Below are 23,517 nucleotides of genomic sequence, written 5' to 3'. Positions count from 1 at the left end.
TAGAGTTAGATGGTGTAAATTTTTTGCACCATAACTCGTTCTGATGAACATGATAATTGATTCTAACTAACTAAACTAACTAACTCTATGGCCTATGGAACCCGGAGGTTCAGTGCCGCGTTCACAAAAGCTCTCCACTGACTTCTATCCTTAGCTAATTGGATCCAGTTTCTACTTTGTATTCCTATCTCTGCGAGATCCATCTTAATATTATCCTCCCATCTGCGCCTAGGCCTTCCTAATGGTCGTTTTCCTATGCGTCTACCAGTCAAGACTTTGAAAGCGTTTCTACTTTCTTCCATTCTAGCTACATGACCTGCCCACCTAAGCCTCCTAGACTTGACGACCCTAACAATGTTGGGTAAACCGTATAAACTATGTAGTTCCTCGTTATGAAGCTTCCGCCATTCCCCATTCTCGTTCCTCTTGGGTCCGAATATTCTTCTCAGGATCCTGTTCTCAAATACTTTCAGTCTATGTTCTTCCCTCAGAGTAAGCGACCATGTTTAGCAACCATACAGAACAACAGGCATGATTATCGTTTTATATATTTTAAGCTTCAAATTCCTCGACAGAATTCGCGACGACAAGAGATTTTGAACCGAATAGTAACACGAATTCCCTGCCTTTTAGTCGACATTTAATTTCTTCGTGAATATGATTTTCGTCTGTTAATATTGATCCTAAATATTTGAAAGTATCCACTTTATCAAAAGTATTATTTAATATTTTAACACCTCCACAATTTGCCGTATTACGGTCCCGACGCACTTCCATGTATTTAGTTTTCTCTGCATTTACTTCTAAATAATTGATTCTTCTGAAGTGAATTAGTATCAAGTTATAGAAGAAACTTATATCCTAACTATATATAGAATTACATGAACTGACATAAAATAAAAGGGTACTTCCGGTTGATGTGGAAAGTTCTAATTTGGCATGATTGTACCTTTCCAGAACTAACTCACAAGAAAATTGCCAAAAGATATTTTTTTTTTTTTAATTTTTATACGGTCTAAAGGGGGATGAAGAACTTTTTCATGTTATTTTAATGTTTTCTTTTACCTATAATCTCATGTTTTAAGTATTTGAAATTAGAAGACAAACTTGAAATTCGGTATGCTTGTACGTTTTCTATAGGATTATTTAACAAAATCACACAATCATAGTCAACGTCTTGCGAATAAAATCAGAAAAATAAACACACTGCTGAACAAGACTGCACTTATTTAATATAAAAACACATTTACACGTGACGTTTCGATCTTCTAGCCAAGATCCTCATCAGATGTACACACGTGAGGATAACAAAATCACTAAAAATAAAAGAAACTCTAACTTTAGAGTGGTTTTATCGGGAACTGAAAAATCTTCCACATGTTATATTATATGGGACACCCTTTACATCCCAAAATTATTGGGCACTTCCTGTAGGGTTACAATTTAAATTTGACATGATTGTAGCTTTTCGGGACTAACCGACAGGAGAATTGCGAAAAGTGAATATTTTTAAATTGTTTGAAGTCTGACAATGAGCATGATCACCACCTGGCTTCCTCTCCTTCACGTAGCAAAATATCCTAATCACAGATAATTTTATCCCGCTGTAAGGGGGTAGGGGAAGCGCTTTCAATATACTATTTATGAAAGTAACTTTCGGTTAAGCACGATTGGAGAAATGCCCCGAAGGAATTTCATAGATTCGGGGGGAAATTTCCTACCTGGGTCACCCTCTAAAATGATCACTGGTCCTAGCGGTAATAACTTTAAAGGTTTACAAGCGTTTATGGAGTTTATACTTTCACAGCAACGAATCCAGCAACTTGTTTGACAAAAGTGCAACTTACGAAGTAGCTTTTTAAGCGCCGAAACTGTCTGCTTCCTTTTACTCGTAGCTTTTTAAGCGCCGAAACTGTCATCTTCCTTTTACTTGTATCGGAGCTTTAACAAACTTTAGCAACATTACAGCTATAAAGGGCTTTCAACAGCGCCGGGGAGGGCAAGCATTAATACGCGTATTTGGGCCAACTAGAAAAAGTTGTTTTTCTAATTCTTCGGCCCCCTCTTTCCATCTTACTCTTACTCTTTATGGGCCCCCCGGAGCCTGTGGGCCCAAACGCACGGTAAGGTCTGCGGGGCGGTTAGTTACACCCCTTTCTCCGTTTCATACAAAAATTAATTAAGGGGTCAATATTGGCAAATCTGAAACCCATACGAATACATATTATTTCTAGGGTAATTAATAGTATACATTTTTTACTGAAATGGGCTCACCACTCGTTTTTGTTTCATTTATCTTTTGTGTGCTGTTTTGTTTATGTAATGTATTGAACCTGTTTGATGCTTCATTTATAATTTCATGTTCTTATCGTGTATAGAGTAAGAAAATTTTGTCTTAAAACGGGCTCCCCTCGAACGGCAGGGAGCTTCCCTCGGAGGCAGTTGCCTCCTGCTGCCCCCAAGTTACCCCCCTGGGTTTCAAGTATAATTAGTGTTTTAGAAATACTGCTACTAATGATGGAAAAGAAAAATATTTCTTGATATAACGGGATACATAGGGGGTCTATCCTAAACTATCAGCAATGAGAATTACTTCTGCTATCTTTAACAAGTTCGTGATATTTCATTTTATGAAGTACTTCGAAATTGGGGATAGCCTACTACCAAATTAGGCATACTTGTCATATAATTTCAGCATATGGTGCGTTGATATATTTTATATATTAAACTGTGTGTATCGTCTTATATAGCCTTGCCGCTGAGACATAACGTAAATGCTAATTAATCAACTGTATCGATAGATAAAAAAAAAAACTAATCTGTTTCGTAACGAATTAGTACTTCAACCAAAGAAAAAGAAAACCATTGAAAGGGCAGTTGCCCCCTCCATGGATTCGCCACTGCCCTAGTTTTTGAGTAATATGTTGAAAATGTGTGTAGGGCGGGATATTAAATTGAATGGACATCCCAATGGCAGATTACACGTAAAATATTCTTGAAGCGAAATGGAAGATTGACTTTTTTTTTTTTTTATTTGTTGTTACTTTCTGAGCTACAATATGGGAATGACGTCCTTTAATTCTATACAATGCCAGAAGGTAGTTAATAGCTTGTTTCGTAGTACAGAAGATCGAAAACAACGTCTTTCTTTTTTCAACTTCTTAGAACGTAGTTGCGTGATTAACATTAATTACAGTTATTAATATTACCTCTGCTTTTGCTGCTATTAGTAGCCTACTGTTACGTTGTATGATGGATGCTTCCTGCAGAATGATTCAGCGCCTCACATTGAGTCGTGGGAACGAAGATGACAGAGCACCTAGTGGTACAAATCGGAAGCAAGTACTAACATGTCAACGTGCCTTTTGTGTAAGCATCAGAAAGCTAAAGAAAAGAAAATATTATCTTCTGCAAAGGGGAAGTACGGTCTTCGATTGCATGCTGAAGGAATTACTTTGAGGCCGTCTTCACCGCAGCGATTCATTAGCGAGAAAATTAATTGATTACATCACAGTGGTAATTAATTGTAGAATGTCCTTTCATTCCTACCAATAATGGAGTTTCAGATATACAGTATTGTTTTTAAGAGGCGGGAAACTTCGATCAAGTCACCTACTTTTGTTCCATGTTCTTCAAGTCGATTTTCTTACACTTTCTTTTGTTATGTGTTATGGGTATTTTCTTTAATTAGTTTCTCATTACCATGAGAATAATGTAACCATATCTCTTGTGTTCAATTTAAGATCCCATAAGAAAGAAATATAAATCACCCACTTTCTTTCTACAGTCATCAATATTTATTAGGTATTTAGAGATAAACTTGTAAAAAAACATAGGAAATGAAGATTGTATACAGGGTGTTCCGAAAGACCATTACCAAATAGAAATATCACGGAGCGCAACTCCTATTAGTACCACTTTAGTTCTTTGATATAAGAACAAAGGGGCCGCGGTGGGTCACTGGTAGAGCGTTCACTTCTGGTGCATGGGGTTTGCGCCAACTGAACTTTGTGATAAAAAAAAACAATGTGTAGGTTTTCTAGGGGTTTTCCCGTTTCTTTCCACTTTCTTCATTCCACCATTTCATTCATTTCTCATCATCATCTCCTTTAGCCCAACAGACATAACTGTGGGACGTAAAAACTTAAAGAAAGATTTTTGGTATAAAGTCAGTTATGTAGATTATCGGACACTATATCCGTCACACACTAAACAAATCGTAAAGTTTTTAACCCAAAAAAATAAAAATAAAAATAAATAAATAAGAAAGAAAAAGAAAGTATGTAGTGCCGAGGTATCTGGTTACCTCTAACACGCTTTCATTTCTTCCCCGTATTTCAAATGGTGCATTTTTTTAAGAGGCAGACTACTGATACAAAAGCTAACCATTTTCTTTTGCCCGCTTTTCGTAAGTGAAAAGAAATTATGAAATATAACTTACCCCAAAAATACATGTTATTTTACGCCAGAAACTACAAGTCAGAAGAATTTTCAGTGTTGGCACCCTTAGAAATTACAGTGTGGCCAGAAAATGAATTACCAAAAATCTAGGTTAAGACAGCGACTAGAAAAATTAGCTCAATGGCAATTGTTGAATTATCATATTGTCTTGGCTCCTTGTTATCTACTTGTTAAATAATATTTGTATTTATTTTGCAATAAACAGAAAGTGTAATTTTAATAAACTGTGGGCCAAAATGAGCAGAGAGCAGAAACTGTGAGCCAACAGCGCCCCTGAAAAGGGGTACATAGGCATACAGGACCTGATCTCTGTACCTCTGGCCGTTGATGGACCCAGCTTCGAAAATATGCAGGTCAGTATGACCATTTATCATAATGCCTGCTCAGACCAATACGTCGTTTGGGATGTAAGCGAGTTCACGCCAGATTAGAGTGCGATGGGAATCGCTCTAGGAACTGAATCGGGATTCATCCGTGAACAGTACGCGGCAACATTCGTTGGGAGTCTACTGGTGATGTTCTCAACACCACTTTGAACGGGTCCTTTTTGAACCTGAGTCACTGGAACACATGTTGCTGGTCGTCGGGCATACAGACCACTGGCACTCAATCTCCGATACACTCTCATTCCTGTCGATTCCCGGCGGGAGCTCATGTCGTTCGAATTCCACGTTAATCAGTAGGTCAACGTTTCAAATAGCCTCGCTGCTGAACGGGACGTTAAACTCAAAATCAACTCAACTTAACTCTCATCCCTGAGACGGTTGCAAGCTCCAATGACAGTTGTCTTTCAGGCATGGTTCGGTTCCGATGCGCAGTTACGGATAAGTATCGGTCCTATTGTGAAGTCATTACTCGTAGACGTCTTCCACCGGGCCTACGGCTGATGTCCCTGGTGTCGATAAACTGTTTCCACGTCCTAGATACGACACTTCATGGCACATTGATGACTCGTGCTACTGCTGTATGTGTTTCACCTTTTTCCAATGATCTGTCCTTTGGTAAAATGACGTCTTTGTGCCATATTCCATTAATCTATTGCCACATTCAACTCAGCAGTACCCTCCGCTTACTACAATACTCCATTCACTGCACACAAGGAGTGCGCCTATTTCGAATCCAAGCACTAGTGTTCGTTTTCTTTCCATAAGGAGCCAGGCGGATATTTTGCATAGCCGGTTCAATACTCCTCACAAGCAATACACGCCATTCACCATAACTCATATGCTTGCGATGCCCTTCCCGGACTTTACATGCAAATTCTTGCATTATGTTTAAGTTTTGAATACTTGTGTAGAATAAATAGAGTATTGAATAAGTACGAGTATTAATTCCAAAACCAATAATACATAAATAATCCAGCTGAGGAGTTTTTTTTTTTTTTTTTTTTTTTTTAGAAAGTTAAAAAATACCTATCGTGTGTGCCCTGGTTCCAAGCGGTCTCGGAATCATTTCTCTGAGAGATCCAACTAATGTTGCACACAAGATGAGATAAGGCAAGAAATAAGGTTATCTCATATTGTTTCGGTTTTTTTTTTTTTTTTTTTTTTGTTTCTTTTTTTGGTAGAAATATCGTCTTGTCTCGGTTCTCAAAACCTCTTTCCGCGCCTCATCTAAAAAGTTATCTAGTCTCATTTTCAAAATTTATGTACAAATTGTACGCCCTCATTTTTTTCTTATATTCATCCAGAAGTTATCACAATCTTCCGTGTCACACAAAGTGCAAGAAGGGAGTGATACAGAACTATTTAAACCATGTTTATTATTAGAGTATATTGTGTAATAAATTGTGTATCTTTAAAAGATGGTAAGTCTTCTTCATTGCTTTCATACAATCAATTAGTGTATGTATCACGTAACACTAATAAGATGGTAAGTCTTCTTCATTGCTTTCATACAATCAATTCGTGTATGTATCACGTAACACTAATAGGATGGTAAGTCTTCTTCATTGCTTTCATACAATCAATTCGTGTATGTATCACGTAACACCAATAAGATGGTAAGTATTCTTCATTGCTTTCATACAATCAATTAGTGTATGTATCACGTAACACTAATAAGATGGTAAGTCTTCTTCATTGGTTTCATACAATCAATTAGTATATGTATCACGTAACACTAATAAAATGGTAAGTCTTCTTCATTGCTTTCATGCAATCAATTAGTGTATGTATCACGTAACACTAATGAGATGGTAAGTCTTCTTCATTGCTTTCATACAATCAATTAGTGTATGTATCACGTAACACTAATGAGATGGTAAGTCTTCTTCATTGCTTTCATGCAATCAATTAGTGTATGTATCACGTAACACCAATAAGATGGTAAGTATTCTTCATTGCTTTCATACAATCAATTAGTGTATGTATCACGTAACACTAATGAGATGGTAAGTCTTCTTCATTGCTTTCATACAATCAATTAGTGTATGTATCACGTAACACTAATGAGATGGTAAGTCTTCTTCATTGCTTTCATACAATCAATTAGTGTATGTATCACGTAACACTAATAAAATGGTAAGTCTTCTTCATTGCTTTCATGCAATCAATTAGTGTATGTATCACGTAACACTAATGAGATGGTAAGTCTTCTTCATTGCTTTCATACAATCAATTAGTGTATGTATCACGTAACACTAATAAAATGGTAAGTCTTCTTCATTGCTTTCATGCAATCAATTAGTGTATGTATCACGTAACACTAATGAGATGGTAAGTCTTCTTCATTGCTTTCATACAATCAATTAGTGTATGTATCACGTAACACCAATAAGATGGTAAGTCTTCTTCATTGCTTTCATACAATCAATTAGTGTATGTATCACGTAACACTAATGAGATGGTAAGTCTTCTTCATTGCTTTCATACAATCAATTAGTGTATGTATCACGTAACACTAATGAGATGGTAAGTCTTCTTCATTGCTTTCATACAATCAATTAGTGTATGTATCACGTAACACTAATAAAATGGTAAGTCTTCTTCATTGCTTTCATGCAATCAATTAGTGTATGTATCACGTAACACTAATGAGATGGTAAGTCTTCTTCATTGCTTTCATACAATCAATTAGTGTATGTATCACGTAACACTAATAAAATGGTAAGTCTTCTTCATTGCTTTCATGCAATCAATTAGTGTATGTATCACGTAACACTAATGAGATGGTAAGTCTTCTTCATTGCTTTCATACAATCAATTAGTGTATGTATCACGTAACACTAATAAAATGGTAAGTCTTCTTCATTGCTTTCATGCAATCAATTAGTGTATGTATCACGTAACACTAATGAGATGGTAAGTCTTCTTCATTGCTTTCATACAATCAATTAGTGTATGTATCACGTAACACTAATGAGATGGTAAGTCTTCTTCATTGCTTTCATACAATCAATTAGTGTATGTATCACGTAACACTAATAAAATGGTAAGTCTTCTTCATTGCTTTCATGCAATCAATTAGTGTATGCATCACGTAACACTAATACAATGTTTGTGATCTAAGATGTGGGTGAACTAGTGTTGCCTAAGAGAGAGGAGAAATTTCTTGTTCAAAAACGAGGTTAGAATTTTAATGTTTCTCGTCTGGTCTCGAATTTGAAAATGCATTTCTCGTCTTGTCTCAAATTAGAAAATGTATTTGTCACCTCGTCTCGAATTTGAAAATACATTTCTCATCTCATCTCGAATTTCAAATTGCATTTTTTCGTCTCGTCTAAAATTTAAAAATGGATTTCTCGTCTCGTCTCGATTTTTAAAAAGCATTTCTCATTCAACTCGAATTTGAAACTGAATTTCTCGTCTCCAATTTGAAACTGCATTTATCGTCTCGTCTCCAATTTGAAACTGCGTTTATCGTCTCATCTCCAATTTGAAACTGCATTTATTGTCTCGTCTCAAATTTGAAACTGTATTTGTCGTCTCGTCTCAAATTTGAAACTGCATTTATCGTCTCGTCTCCAATTTGAAACTGCATTTATCGTCTCGTCACCAATTTGAAACTGCATTTATTGTCTCGTCTCAAATTTGAAACTGTATTTGTCGTCTCGTCTCCAATTTGAAACTGCATTTATCGTCTCGTCCCCAATCTGAAATTACATTTATCGTCTCGTCTCCAATTTGAAACTGCATTTATCGTCTCGTCACCAATTTGAAACTACATTTATTATCTCGTCTCAAATTTGAAACTGCATTTATCGTCTCGTCTCCAATTTGAAACTGCGTTTATCGTCTCGTCTCCAATTTGAAACTGCATTTATTGTCTCGTCTCAAATTTGAAACTGTATTTGTCGTCTCGTCTCCAATTTGAAACTGCATTTATCGTCTCGTCTCCAATTTGAAACTGCATTTATCGTCTCGTCTCCAATTTGAAACTGCATTTATTGTCTCGTCTCAAATTTGAAACTGTATTTGTCGTCTCGTCTCCAATTTGAAACTGCATTTATCGTCTCGTCCCCAATCTGAAATTACATTTATCGTCTCGTCTCCAATTTGAAACTGCATTTATCGTCTCGTCACCAATTTGAAACTGCATTTATTGTCTCGTCTCAAATTTGAAACTGTATTTGTCGTCTCGTCTCCAATTTGAAACTGCATTTATCGTCTCGTCCCCAATCTGAAATTACATTTATCGTCTCGTCTCAAATTTGAAACTGCATTTATCGTCTCGTCACCAATTTGAAACTACATTTATTATCTCGTCTCAAATTTGAAACTGCATTTATCGTCTCGTCTCCAATTTGAAACTGCGTTTATCGTCTCGTCTCCAATTTGAAACTGTATTTATTGTCTCGTCTCAAATTTGAAACTGTATTTGTCGTCTCGTCTCAAATTTGAAACTGCATTTATCGTCTCGTCTCCAATTTGAAACTGCATTTATCGTCTCGTCACCAATTTGAAACTGCATTTATTGTCTCGTCTCAAATTTGAAACTGTATTTGTCGTCTCGTCTCCAATTTGAAACTGCATTTATCGTCTCGTCCCCAATCTGAAATTACATTTATCGTCTCGCCTCCAATTTGAAACTGCATTTATCGTCTCGTCACCAATTTGAAACTGCATTTATTGTCTCGTCTGAAATTTGAAACTGTATTTGTCGTCTCGTCTCCAATTTGAAACTGCATTTATCGTCTCGTCTCCAATCTGAAATTACATTTATCGTCTCGTCTCCAATTTGAAACTGCATTTATCGTCTCGTCTCCAATTTGAAACTACATTTATCGTCTCATCTCCAATTTGGAACTGCATTTATCGCCTCGTCTCCAATTTGAAACTACATTTATCGTCTCGTCTCCAATTTGAAACTACATTTATCGTCTCGTCTCGAATTTGAAAGAAGCATTTCTCATCTCGTCTCGCATTTGAAAATGCATTTCTCGTCTCGTGGACTGCACTAGATCCAACACATTATGATGATTTGGAATTCCCCTTAAAATGTAGATCCACTTCTCACATAGCCTCAGAGCTGAAAATTGGTGCAAAACTTTAATTAATAAACGAGACAATTTTTCTTTGTTTACAGAGTACTACTGAAAAATGTTTGATTCAATACTTCATTTTCGTATAAATTTTGTTTCGTGATGAACTATTAGATTAATAAAGTAACCTTGAGAAAAGAGACGTTCTAAATTAAAATATGTAAGATAAACACAATACATATATATAAAGAGAGCTAGTAATAACATTGAGGGGGAGATCTCTCAATTTTTTTGCTCTTCTTTTACCTGGGTTATTCTTCAAACAATCTACTTTCATTTGTACTGTTTCCTTATTCTTTGAAAATTACATGAAAAAAAGAAAAAAAGAATGTAATAGAAAAAAAGTCTGGCGGTGCTCTCTTCATTGTCTGCTGATGCATTCTGACTCTTGGTATTAGCATGAATAAATCAGACCTTTCATATCCGACACAATCAGGCCAACTTCCTCACTAACTGATTAGTAATCTCCGGGAAGAAGGGAAACGGAACTAAGTGGCTTTGCTTTCTTACTTTCTTTCTTGTCTTCTCTGCTTATTTAATCCTTTGTTTCTTCTTATCTGCTTTGTGTCTTCTTCTTCATGTTCGTTTCTTTTACTCGCTGTTTTTTACACAATTGTCTACAATGAGCACTTTTATAGCTATATGGGAAGTAGTATTTCCTTTTCTTATTTGGCTGAGGTAAGGGCAAAAGTTACGCACTATTTTTAGACTTCCAAATTATGCTATATACACAGTCATGACAATCCGTCCTTCCGTCTATCGACACGTATCATAATACAAAACGGCAAAAGAGATTGCGAGAAACTAAGTTCTAACATGGATTCAGTGTCCAAGACTAGGTTTCAGCGCTTACCTGGTCTCCTTATTCCCAACAAAAGGGTACACATTTGTCATTTCCTGTTTCAGTGATAATTTTAATAGATAAAAAAAAGTGGTAAAACAACGCAACATTTCTTTTTTGTGGATTTAGCATGTCAAGAATATGCCTTTATCAGCCGTGTTCTGTGTCCAAAAATAGGTTCCATCGCTGTCCTCATCTCTCTATTCTGAAAAGAAGTATAGAAATACTGTATGTCATTTCTTGTTTCAGTGTTAATAGATAAAAAGCAGGAAAAGATAGCGAAAAACTTCTTCTTCTTTTACAGATTCAACTTGTCAAGAATATGCCTTTAATCAGCCGTGTTCTGATAAGAATTTAGTGTCCAAGAATAGATTCCATCGCTGTCCTCGTCTCTCTATTCTGAAAAGAAGTATAGAAATACTGTACGTCATTTCTTGTTTCAGTGTTAATAGATAAAAAGCAGGAAAAGATAGCGAAAAACTTCTTCTTCTTTTACAGATTCAACTTGTCAAGACATATGTCTTTATCAGCCGTGTTCTGATAAGAATTTAGTGTCCAAGAATAGATTCCATCGCTGTCCTCGTCTCTCTATTCTGAAAAGAAGTATAGAAATACTGTACGTCATTTCTTGTTTCAGTGTTAATAGATAAAAAGCAGGAAAAGATAGCGAAAAACTTCTTCTTCTTTTACAGATTCAACTTGTCAAGAATATGCCTTTAATCAGCCGTGTTCTGATAAGAATTTAGTGTCCAAGAATAGGTTCCATCGCTGTCCTCGTCTCTCTATTCTCAGCAGAAGGATAGAAATTTGTCATTTCTTGGTTGAATGCTAATCTCAATAGATAAAATGCGGCAAAAGCGAAAAACTTTTGTTTCTTTATGGATTCAGCATATCAAGAATATGCCTCTAATCAGCCGTTATAACTCTACTGACACCATAAGTGGTTGAAATCCACTGCAGATTTTCTGTTTCAGTATTGATAATTCAGGTTGAATATATTAATGGGGTGTTCTAAGAATGGCGCACACAGACACAGAGCACTGTTCTACAGGCCAAAATAAAGTGAAAATGTTATATAATGGTATGCCCTCCGCAAGGGTGTCGATCCTGGGGGGGACGAGGGGACTCGGGCCCACCCCAAAGCTGATATGGGTCCCCTTATTGTATTTAAGATTTGGTATAATTTGAATGCAATTTGTCTTAAAATCCTCATATGTGCTTCCTGCATCTGAATGGACTCCCTTAAATTTACACAGAAATCGGCGCCCTTGGCCCTCTTGAGTCTCCTTCAGCCGCTATGGAAAATCAACATTTCATAATGGCGCAACGTCGCAGGTTAACTTGGAGCCATTAGCATTACTCTACGAGTACAAGAAACAGTTGAATCGATTGTTACACTGATAAAGTCAATAAATATCGAATTTAGCTGCCATCTGGAGAGAATCGATATAACTATTTGATAGATTAGTAGGGTTCTTTATTTGCGACGTTGCCACATAGTGGCATTTTTACCTCCAAACGAGGACTCGAAAAGTACTTCATTTTAACTTGTAGAATAATGCTCCGTGGTCCGTGGGTGCCATTTTTAGAATAGCCGATATATATCGGGTATTCTAAAAATGACACCCACGGACCACGGAGAGAGAGAGAGAGAGAGAGAGAGAGAGAGACTTAGAATGAAACTATACACTCATGTATCTCATGTATGCTAGTGCCGAGAGATAATAATAATTTTAGGCATGATGGCTGTTTCCTACAAGTTTCAAATGCATAGCTATTTCTATGAAATACTAAAAGGAAAGAAAAAAACGTTTAAGTTCTGCAAACTTTATATTACAAATATCAGACCTTGTATTTACGTACACTCCTAGTTTTGGAGGATTTGATATGATTTTAGCGTCCCGTTCAGCAGCAAGGTTATGTGAGATGTGGACCTACAGCCTAACGTGAAACCTGAACCACATGAGGTCCCGTCGGGAATCAAACCTGGGTCTCCTGCGCCAAGGTACATGCATTCGAATCCAAATGTTGTGCGTAACTAGTAGTATAAAAAACCGAATACTGAACGTGAAGGCCTCAAAAAAAAGTTAGCTTCATATTGGGTATAACAAAAATTACGTTTCGAGTAATTGAGCGGAAGGTTGAATGAATGAACAAATAAGGAAAGTAAGAGGAAAAACTTGGACTTAGCAGAAATAAAGATAGAAAATATGTTATTGACTTATTAAGGGTTATCGGGAAAATGTATAAGGAAAACAGAAAAAAAGTGTGCTGCTAACTGATCTAGAAAATGCTTTCCAGCCACTGAATTAGCAAATGTTAATGGAAGTGTTAAAGTAGGTTGGGTAGGAATAAAAGAATCGGAGACACTTTTCAGAAATTTGTATGTAAACAAGCAACCAGAACATTAGAATATGGAAAGAAATAAGAAGGGAAATTTAATTGGATGAGATTACTGAACATGGATGTTATCAGTAGTAATACTTGCTTAATATATAGAGTGAAGAAGAATCTGCATAAGAATAACTGGTTCTAGATAGAAATGGAAAGTCTACCCCATCAGGATTCTGCCGCCTACAGTCGGATAATTTGTCCATGCCGACCAGATGCCGCGGTCGGATTGCCGGCGTCGTTCAGCTCGATTTTCGACCGCAACGAATAGTTGCCTTGCCGAGCAGTTGACAAACAGCCGGAAATGAGCATTAAATGCGCCGGCGCCGCTGTCGAAAAGAGGCCGGCATAAGGAGTCAGCAAAGGGTCGTAAAGAGGCCTTTCCGACTGTTTTGCCGATTCTGACGGTCGGAAACAGTCGGCAAAGAGTCGGCAAAGGCCATTTTATTTTACGATTTTCGACCTTTGCCGCCTCGGCAAAAGGTCGGCAACTTTCAACAAGTAGATCGTCGTGCCGTCGCGACTTCCTGATGGGATAGGTGTATACAATTTGCAGATAATATGACTCTTGTTGAATCTTAACTGAAAATTAAAATAATAATAATAATAAGACTTGAGAAAAATGGCAAAGAAAGTAGAATGAAAAATAAAAGTTCGATCGATAAAAGTAAGGAGCAAAAGTGCGTTTCAAAAGATGTAATACACCAGTCATGCATTAGTACAACAGTACGTAACATTGACTTATTCCTTAGGAGCACGTTGTTTTACACTCTGTAAAGAAAAAAATAGCGACACCTCAATTCTCAAGCTAACTTACACAGAAAGCCATAGTTGCAGCCCGTTAGAAGAGGAATAGAAGGATATGAAGAGTGGGATAGTTCATTTGCGTTATCTGTGACACCTGTGGTGTACGACATCGCTTGCCAATTGTTTGTGTATCAGTAATATTTTCGCTAGATGGCACTGAGCGCGTCTCGTAAATTATTGTAGTGAAAATTTTGCATTGCATTTGTGATGTGTAGGCTGAGGTAAATAGCATTGTATGATTGTTCTTTGTTTTCTCATTGTTTGAACAGTGTCAAGTGGCAAAATTGTTGTTGTGGAGCGTTTTTTGTGTGTGATATTGTTGCTACATGTGGAATGTAAACAAATAAGATGAGTAAGAAATGTGACTTGTTGCCATGTGAACAAAACATAATTATTGCTTTGCGCAGCTAAAGCAAATCTCTAAGGGAATAGCTGGAATACTGAAAATCCATGATTCTACGACAGGAAGAGTAATTCAGAAGTGGAAACAGCATAACAAATCATCCCTTCGTCAACAGTGTGCAAGGAAAAAGAAAGCTCACCCAGAGCAGATTGCTAAATGAAATCAATAGCACTGGCGATTCAGGAGTGATTTCCACAAAAGTCGCTTCTGTAGTTTGACATGATCTTGGAACTGCAGTTACTCGTACAACTGTATTGTCTTGACTGTATGAAGAGGATATTACAAAGAAGAAACCGCGTAGAAAGTCCAAACTGACAAAACCGAGAGGACTTCAACATTTAGTTTTGTTAGTTGATATGCAACTTGGACTTATGACAACTGGAAGCACGTCCTTTTCTTCGTTGAAAAGAAGTTTAGAATAGAGGGAAACGATGGTGGTGTGAAGTTGTGGATACGAACAAGCAAGGAACTTGACAAGGATTTTGTTTAAGAGATGCAAATATTCAGTTACTGAGTAATGGTATGGGCTTGGTTCATCGTTAAAGACGTCAGAACAACGGATATATGTGAAGGATCGTTTGATGCACGAAAATATCTTCAAATGCTGGTACGTAAAGTTCTTACAACAGCTAAAGACGACCTTTCTGAAGAAAATTTGGACTACTTCCTTTTCCAGGACGATAATGCTTCATGTCACCGAGCGAAAATCGTTAATGCGTGGTTGAAGAATATGACTATAGAGACTCATGTGGCCTACAAACTCACCTGACATGAATCCAGTTGAAACTTTGTGGATCCATATGAGTAGAAGATTCAATAGACAACTATCTCAAACAGAATTGAATTCAAGGAACAGATAATCCGGGTGTTATTCCTTGAAATCAAGGTTGAATTTTGCAATAGCCTTGTTCCAAAGGGCTCCGATGATTCGCTGCACTGCAGATAGTCCATGGTGCACACACAAAATACTAGTTTGGTGTATGGTGCTTCCCAATGTTTGCACATAATATGTCTTACCCTTAAGAAATTCCATTTCTTGTTTTCTGCTATTGTTGTTGATCTTTTTCAGTTTTATGTATAACTCTTCCTATAAACGATTTTGCTCAAAACACACATAGCTACTTATATATGCATATAAATTCGTTAAATTCATGTCAAAAGCCTGAAACTCTGGCGCAAATATTAAGAATGAACTGCATATTAAGAATGTACATTGTAATAATATCAGGAATTTATGTAAAAAATCATATTGATTAAAGTATGTTGCGAAAACCATATCCGAGCAAGTGTCGCTATTTTTTCTTTACAGAGTGTAAGACTGATAGGCTTGTAGTTTCTCTTAATCAAGTATCATTTCGCCCATTGCGATTCAGTCTCGTCAGTTTCTCTATTAGTACTTTACACTCCCTATTAGAAACCATTATATCTGAAACTCTAACAGAAAACTGGTCTCTCACTATTTGTGTGCAGCAGCTGTGTTCACAGAAGACGCATTTAATGAGAAATATTAGCTCCTCTTAACTCCTGGACTATACAGATGCTGTAAACAGGGCTTTAACAACGCTGAAAATGAATCGCAATGATTTGGGCAATGGCTATACATTGGATCGACTATACCAACGATCACAACGCGAAGTAAGTACGGACTAATTGAGAGCTAAGTAACTTCAACGCGCCTCTCAGATAGGCCTAGTCCAATTGAGGTCTTCTAATCTCTTCTAATCGAGATTTCCACCAACCGATCCCAACAATTCATCGGGGGCCGCGGTGGCTCAGTGGCAGAACGTTCAACTCTGCTGCATGGAGTCCCGTGTTCAAACCCTGCTCCAACCAAGTGAACTTTGTAGAGAACAAACACTGTGTGCGTAGGTTTCCTCGGGGTTCTCCCGTTTCCTTTCACTTTCTTCATTCCACCATTTCATTCATTCCTTATCATCACCGTCTCCTTTAGCCTCGCAGGCATATCCGTGGGACGTAAAACTCAAAGCTTTCATTTCACTTCTTTCAGTATTACACAGGCATCCATTAATATTGGAAGAATATGTTTCGGTACTTCCGCTGCTGCGCGAACGTTAAATGAAACTGGCTATCTGAAAGACGATTTGCAAACAAATTATATGTCTCCTATTTTATAACTCCATGTTACTAGTTTTCTGACTACTCAATTACTAGGACAAGAGCACCCATACATTCCATTTGCACTGTGTCCATATCCACGACTGAGAAACGATAACATGTAAATGAAATCTTTCAGTTGTATGTCCCACGTTTACACCAACTGGAATAAAGGAGACGGTGATGATGAAAAATCAATGAAATGGTGGAATAAAGAAAGTGGAAGGAAAAGGGAGAACCCCGAGAAAACGGTGTTTGTCCACCATAAAGTTCACTTGGCACGAGCTGGGATCGAATCAAGGACCCCATGCACCAGAAGTAAACGCTCAACCACTGAGCCATCGGGACTGAGAAAGGAAAATTAATTTTCTTACAAAATTTCAACGCCAACGTAGTACACTCATGTCCAAAATTATTGTCGCATGTCTATAAATATGTTGTTCTAGGAATATAATTTGATAACGAATTCGCCCGATATTTCTTATAATGTTAGTATGTGTATAATCGGCAAAGACATGTATGTGGCAAATTTCATGTCAAAAGAGCAGTAAATAAGAACAATAAAACGAAAATAAAACTTTCTTGTCCATTTAGCAACATTTTATTTTACTCATTATAATTTCCGTATTTATAATTCTTTTCCTATGAAATTTACCACAAAAATACATTTCCCGATTATACACATAGTATCAGTATTAAAAGTACCCTACAAAATCACTATCAAATTATATTTTTACAAGAATATAGTTATAGATATGCGACAATAATTTTGGACATGGGTGTAACTGTACAATGCGGCACATAATCTGGTTACGTCGCTAGCCCATACAATCGACCGTCCCGTTTACAGCGAGCGTATAGTCCAGATCTAAGTTAACAATTTCTAATGCAATGAACACACTAGCTAGGTCACGGAAGCAAACTATATACAACACAGGATTACCAATCTTTGAAGAAAAACATTACTCACAGTCCTCGGAATATAAACGCTCCACATATAAGTCGTGTTTACTGTATAGTTAGTTTTCAAAAGTAAGCATATTGTATTATAACTTTCTTGCTTATTTTTATATATTATTTGCGTTATTTGCCATTGTTTAGTAGAGTGCACTCATATTCAACTTCAGTTATGTTATAGACTTCGGTATTAGTTTTAAAAAATAATCCTTCTCCTGTTACACATGATCACATTTTCCATCATACATTGGCAACTAAGATTGATTTCCATGGTCATTACTGCATGCAGTACGGGGTAAAATTAGAACAGATTGCACAAAATAATAGCAATTGAGTAAAACAAACCATATATATATATATATATATATATATATATATATATATATATATATATATATGTATATAACATAGTTTTAAATACTAGGCCTAATATAATGTTTTGGCATAGCATTTCCTATCATTACAAGTACTAGAATTGATATCATTGCTTACAAACAATTATAAACAATTAGATATAAAGTATCATATGGACATTGGAGATATGGATGTTTGATCAATTATGTCCATTATTTTCTGATTGCATGTGAATTGTAGTTTGAAAACATGACAAAATGAATTTTTTTTTAATCTTTCTTTAATGCATGCTGCTTGTACATTTAAAAAAATGGTTTAAAAAATCACTAAGCAGGATTGGCTCAGGAACAAAACTCAAACAATCGTATAGGGGCACCGTGGCTCAGTGGTAGAGCGTTCACCTCCGGTGCGTGGGGTCCCTGGTTCGCTCCCAGCTCGCGTAAAGTGGATTTTTGTGGTGGACAAACACCGTGTTCGTGGGTTTTCTAGGGGTTCTACCGTTTCCTCCCACTTTCTTCATTCCATCATTTCATTCGTTTCTCACCATCACCGTCCCCGTTTAGCCTAGTTGGCATAACGGTGGGACGTAAAACTGGAAGATTTTTTTCAAACAATCGATGTGAAAATGCGTTAAAATTATAACGGACATGTGAACTAAAAGCAGTTAAACGTAAAGATCATCCCCATATGCCACTGGGCATATGAGACCCAAGGGATGGGACAAGCTAGTGCTCTTCATTTTCTAAACAAAGGGAAATGACATTAATTAATTGTCTCATGCTTGTGTCTTTCAGGCTAAAGGAGACGGCTGTATAAGGAAAGAAATGATTGTGGTAGATTTGGCTCAACGAGAATATTGCGTGGAAATGCGAAACTCCAAATAACTTATGACACGGTGTTGTCCACCACAAACTCATATGACGGGATCGAAAAGGAACCTCCAATACCCGTGTCAGCGCTCAATCACTGAGTTACATTTCCCCAATACCTTCTGGACGGGAACCGGTCAAAACCCCCACAGCCAAAACCCCCACACTCAAGAAATGTCAAAACGCCCACACAAACGGTCATAACCCCCACACAAATGGACAAATCTCCCAAACGCACGAACGGTCAAAACCCCCACAGCCAAAACCCCCACACTCAAGAAATGTCAAAACGCCCACACGATCGGTCATAACCCCCACACAAATGGACAAATCTCCCAAATACACGAACGGTCATAACCCCCACAGCCAAAACCCCGACACTGGTAGTCGGTCATAACCTCCAACAGTCATAACTCCCACACAAATGGACAAAACAGCCACACATAGAAACGGTCACAATCCCCACATAAATGGACAAAACCCCCACACAAATGGACGAAACTCCCACATGCAGAAATAGTCACAACTGCCACACAAATTGACAAAACCCCCATACTCATGCATTGCCCTTGTACTTTTTAATAACATTTTTTATTCCACTTAAACTGATGTTGCAACTATTCTTCTTGGGCGTCATAAAGAGCTGCAACAAAGACGTGAAATGACGATCATTTCAGAGTGTGGGGGATTTGTCCGATTTTGAGGGAGTTTTGTCCATTTATGTGGGGATTATGACCGTTGCTATGTGTGGCTGTTTTGTCCATTTGTGTGGGGGTTTTGACTGATTGTGTGGGTGTAATGCGCCGCTATTGTATAGCTGAGCGACGCATTACAAACTGTTGTTGAGAATATTTAAGGGATAGTGGTCCGTACCGGATGATTTAAAACATTCCAAATCTAAAAGAAATTACATTTTTTCGAATCGTTTTTGGATAAACAAACTGATATAAATTTTATAGAAAAGAAGACGTTTTGTGAGTTAAGTAATATGCATTGTAAAAATATGTGTCTTTAAAATTTGTGAGCCTCGGATCGAACATCGACGCTATCCGAACTGTAGTTCGTATATAATATTGTGATTAAAATTAAAACCATCAGATAGTACAATGAATAATTTTTATAACGCAGAGTAATGGATAATTAGCTGGATGATGATGCCTACATGTATATATTGATATGTGATCCTAATGCCTTATTACTAAATTCAGCCCTTGACAATATAAAGTGATAAATATAATAATAATAATGGAATAAATATTGAAAATAAGTGTGATTATATGTGATAAGTGTATGTTAATAATAATAATAATAATAATATGTAAATTGATGAAGAGGCTGATAAAAGTGTAACCGAATTAATCTTTAATTAAGTATATCTAGCACGTTGTTTATTGAATATCATCCAGTAAATAGTACAAGGAATCATATTCTGCATGTACGTTTGATATGGATAGTAGAAAACATAATATCCTTTACTGTGGAAGTCTCCATCAACACGCAGAACCTAAAATGTAAAATGTAATAACCCTTCTACACTGTGGTGAAAGTGGGATATTACAAAATGGCGACCGTGACAGGACGTAGGATATTTGGGTGTAGATGAAGAGCACGATGGCAGTAAAGAAAACATCCTGTGAAAATGTAATACAGTTGGAAGCGGTAGATGTGATCCGAGGTAACGTCATGAAAATAATGAAGACAAAAAATGCTATTAAGACTGATAACACCTGCTCAGAATTCTTGGACTGTATGAGGAATGAATTCGAACGAACCATTGTTGACTTCAAACAAGATTTCAGAAATAAACTTAATGAAAACTTGTCATCCCTAATTATGCAACTCGATAATAAGTTTTTGGAACTTCGGCATGAGGTGCTTGAAGGTAGAAAAGAGCTTAAAAGGACCGTTGACGGAGAAAAAGAAGTAATAGATATTACAAATGAGGATTTGCAAGAAATTGGAATAGTCGTAGAAGGCAGCAGCAAGGATGAACAAATAAGGCATATGATAGAATCTGAAGAACACAGTGATGTAAGTGATGTAAGTAAAATAGAAGAAGCAGAAAATGATTATGAAGAGCAAGTTATTAGTGATAAAGGAAGCGACAATTCTATACCGACTATCTATAGCAACTTTGAACAAGAACTATCTCAAAGATCTCCAACCGTGACAAAGTATACAGATAGGAAGAAAACCAGGAAGTGGAAAAAGTACTGGAAGAAGAAGAAAAAGAAAGCTCGAAACTATGTATGGAACCTTAGGGAAAAGAAGAAGAGAAAAAGGAAAGGTAAATCGGATGAAAGATGGAACAAGAAACTGGGAAAAGAAAGAAATGGTAGAAACCTACATAGAAGGAAAGAAAGGAAGAAACGGAAGTGCCAAGAAAAGGTAATCGATAGACCAAAGTGGAAAAGAAAAAGGATAAGAAGTATAAGAAGTAGAAATAGAAAGAAAGAAAGGAGGAAACAGAAGGACAACAATAGAAAGAAAGAAAGGAAGAAACGGAAGTGCCAAGAAAAGGTAAGCTACAGACGAAGGAGGAACAAAAGAAATATGAAAAGACAATTGGAGCAGTGGAAACCGCACAAACTAAGAAAAATAAGAAAAAGATGCGTGATTCCCAGGAAGAGGCAAAAGAAGAAACTTGATATGACAGGACAATGTCGGTGTAAGGACAACCGAGGAAACTGCCATCGTAAGAAAAGAAAAAAAAATATTGGTGTGAGGACGGATAGTACGCATTTGTTGTTGTTGAATACTGTGTTAAATTGGCAAAGTTTAAATGTTGTTAATGTTCCTTTTAAGTTAATTATTTTATGTTAATTTTATTTATCTAAATGTTTCAAGAAACTTAATTACAAGTTTCTAATATCACAAGTTCTACTGTTACAAGTTTCACGAGACTGCTCTGCATGAAAAAATATATATATTTATATATATATATATTTTTTTTAGACAAGGGGGAGTCTGTAATGCGCCGCTATTGTATAGCTAAGCGACGCATTACAAACTGTTCTTGAGAATATTTAAGGGATAGTGGTCCGTACCGGATGATTTAAAACATTCCAAATCTAAAAGAAATTACATTTTTTCGAATCGTTTTTGGATAAACAAACTGATATAAATTTTATAGAAAAGAAGACGTTTTGTGAGTTAAGTAATATGCATTGTAAAAATATGTGTCTTTAAAATTTGTGAGCCTCGGATCGAACATCGACGCTATCCGAACTGTAGTTCGTATATAATATTGTGATTAAAATTAAAACCATCAGATAGTACAATGAATAATTTTTATAACGCAGAGTAATGGATAATTAGCTGGATGATGATGCCTACATGTATATATTGATATGTGATCCTAGTGCCTTATTACTAAATTCAGCCCTTGACAATATAAAGTGATAAATATAATAATAATAATGGAATAAATATTGAAAATAAGTGTGATTATATGTGATAAGTGTATGTTAATAATAATAATAATAATAATATGTAAATTGATGAAGAGGCTGATAAAAGTGTAACCGAATTAATCTTTAATTAAGTATATCTAGCACGTTGTTTATTGAATATCATCCAGTAAATAGTACAAGGAATCATATTCTGCATGTACGTTTGATATGGATAGTAGAAAACATAATATCCTTTACTGTGGAAGTCTCCATCAACACGCAGAACCTAAAATGTAAAATGTAATAACCCTTCTACACTGTGGTGAAAGTGGGATATTAGATGGGCGTTTTGACATTTCTTGAGTGTGGGGGTTTTGGCTGTGGGGGTTTTGACCGTTCGTGCGTTTGGGAGATTTGTCCATTTGTGTGGGGGTTATGACCGATCGTGTGGGCGTTTTGACATTTCTTGAGTGTGGGGGTTTTGGCTGTGGGGGTTTTGACCGTTCGTGCGTTTGGGAGATTTGTCCATTTGTGTGGGGGTTATGACCGTTTGTGTGGGTGTTTTGACATTTCTTGAGTGTGGGGGTTTTGGCTGTGGGGGTTTTGACCTAGATCCTTCTGGACATTATTGTATACAGGAAATTTAGCTAGTATCACAATCAGCCTTCTTTTACAACCTAAGTTTTTCCAGAAACCGAGCGAACTCCAGAGTCGCATTGCAAATAGAATAGAATGTGAAACTATTTCTATCTCCACCGAGATTTGCATGGGGCTGCCCAGTTGGTACGTAAGTTCCGTTGTTATGAATACTGTAGTGTCTTTTATTAAGTAGGTAATGAACTTTGAAGTTGAACTGAGTTAGACAAAGTAAAACTAAGTCTTCAGATTCTGCAAGTATGCTTTGTAGGCTAAACGACAAGGATGATTAATGAAAAGTCAGTTCTTATAAATGAATTTGTGAAATGAAAATGTAGAAGGAAACAGAAAAAATTGGAGAAAAGTCATGAGTACCAAACACAAAGATGACCTGGTATTTTTCTCATAAAACCTTTACACCTTTACTCATAAACACCTTTACACCAAAAGTGAATGTTCGCTCACTGAATCAGCTTGCCCACACAATTGAACGGAAACTATAGATCCAAGTGCAAACGCAAATAGATATTTGGTAATTTTAAGTAATAGAGAGGCACAATTCTCCTTCATTTCTTGATATCACAAAATATAATCTGCTTACTCTTAAAAATGCATTCAAGAGAATGACGAATTTGGACTTTACTGCATCCTATGTGAAGTTGTTAATAATTTCGGATTTAACGTTAAACACTGACTATGAGGATAGTGTCAATTGTACTGAAACCCAAATTATTATTGCTGAAACGAGGTATTCGAAGTTGATTTTGCACGGTACGAAATATTCAAAGTATATGTATTTTATGCACGAA

The sequence above is a fragment of the Thermobia domestica genome, chromosome 4 (assembly GCF_964235325.1).
Source record: "Thermobia domestica chromosome 4, izTheDome1.hap1.1, whole genome shotgun sequence".
Lineage (NCBI taxonomy): Eukaryota > Metazoa > Arthropoda > Insecta > Zygentoma > Lepismatidae > Thermobia > Thermobia domestica.
The sequence above is the reverse complement of the archived record's forward strand: the minus strand, read 5'-3'. Positions refer to the sequence as shown.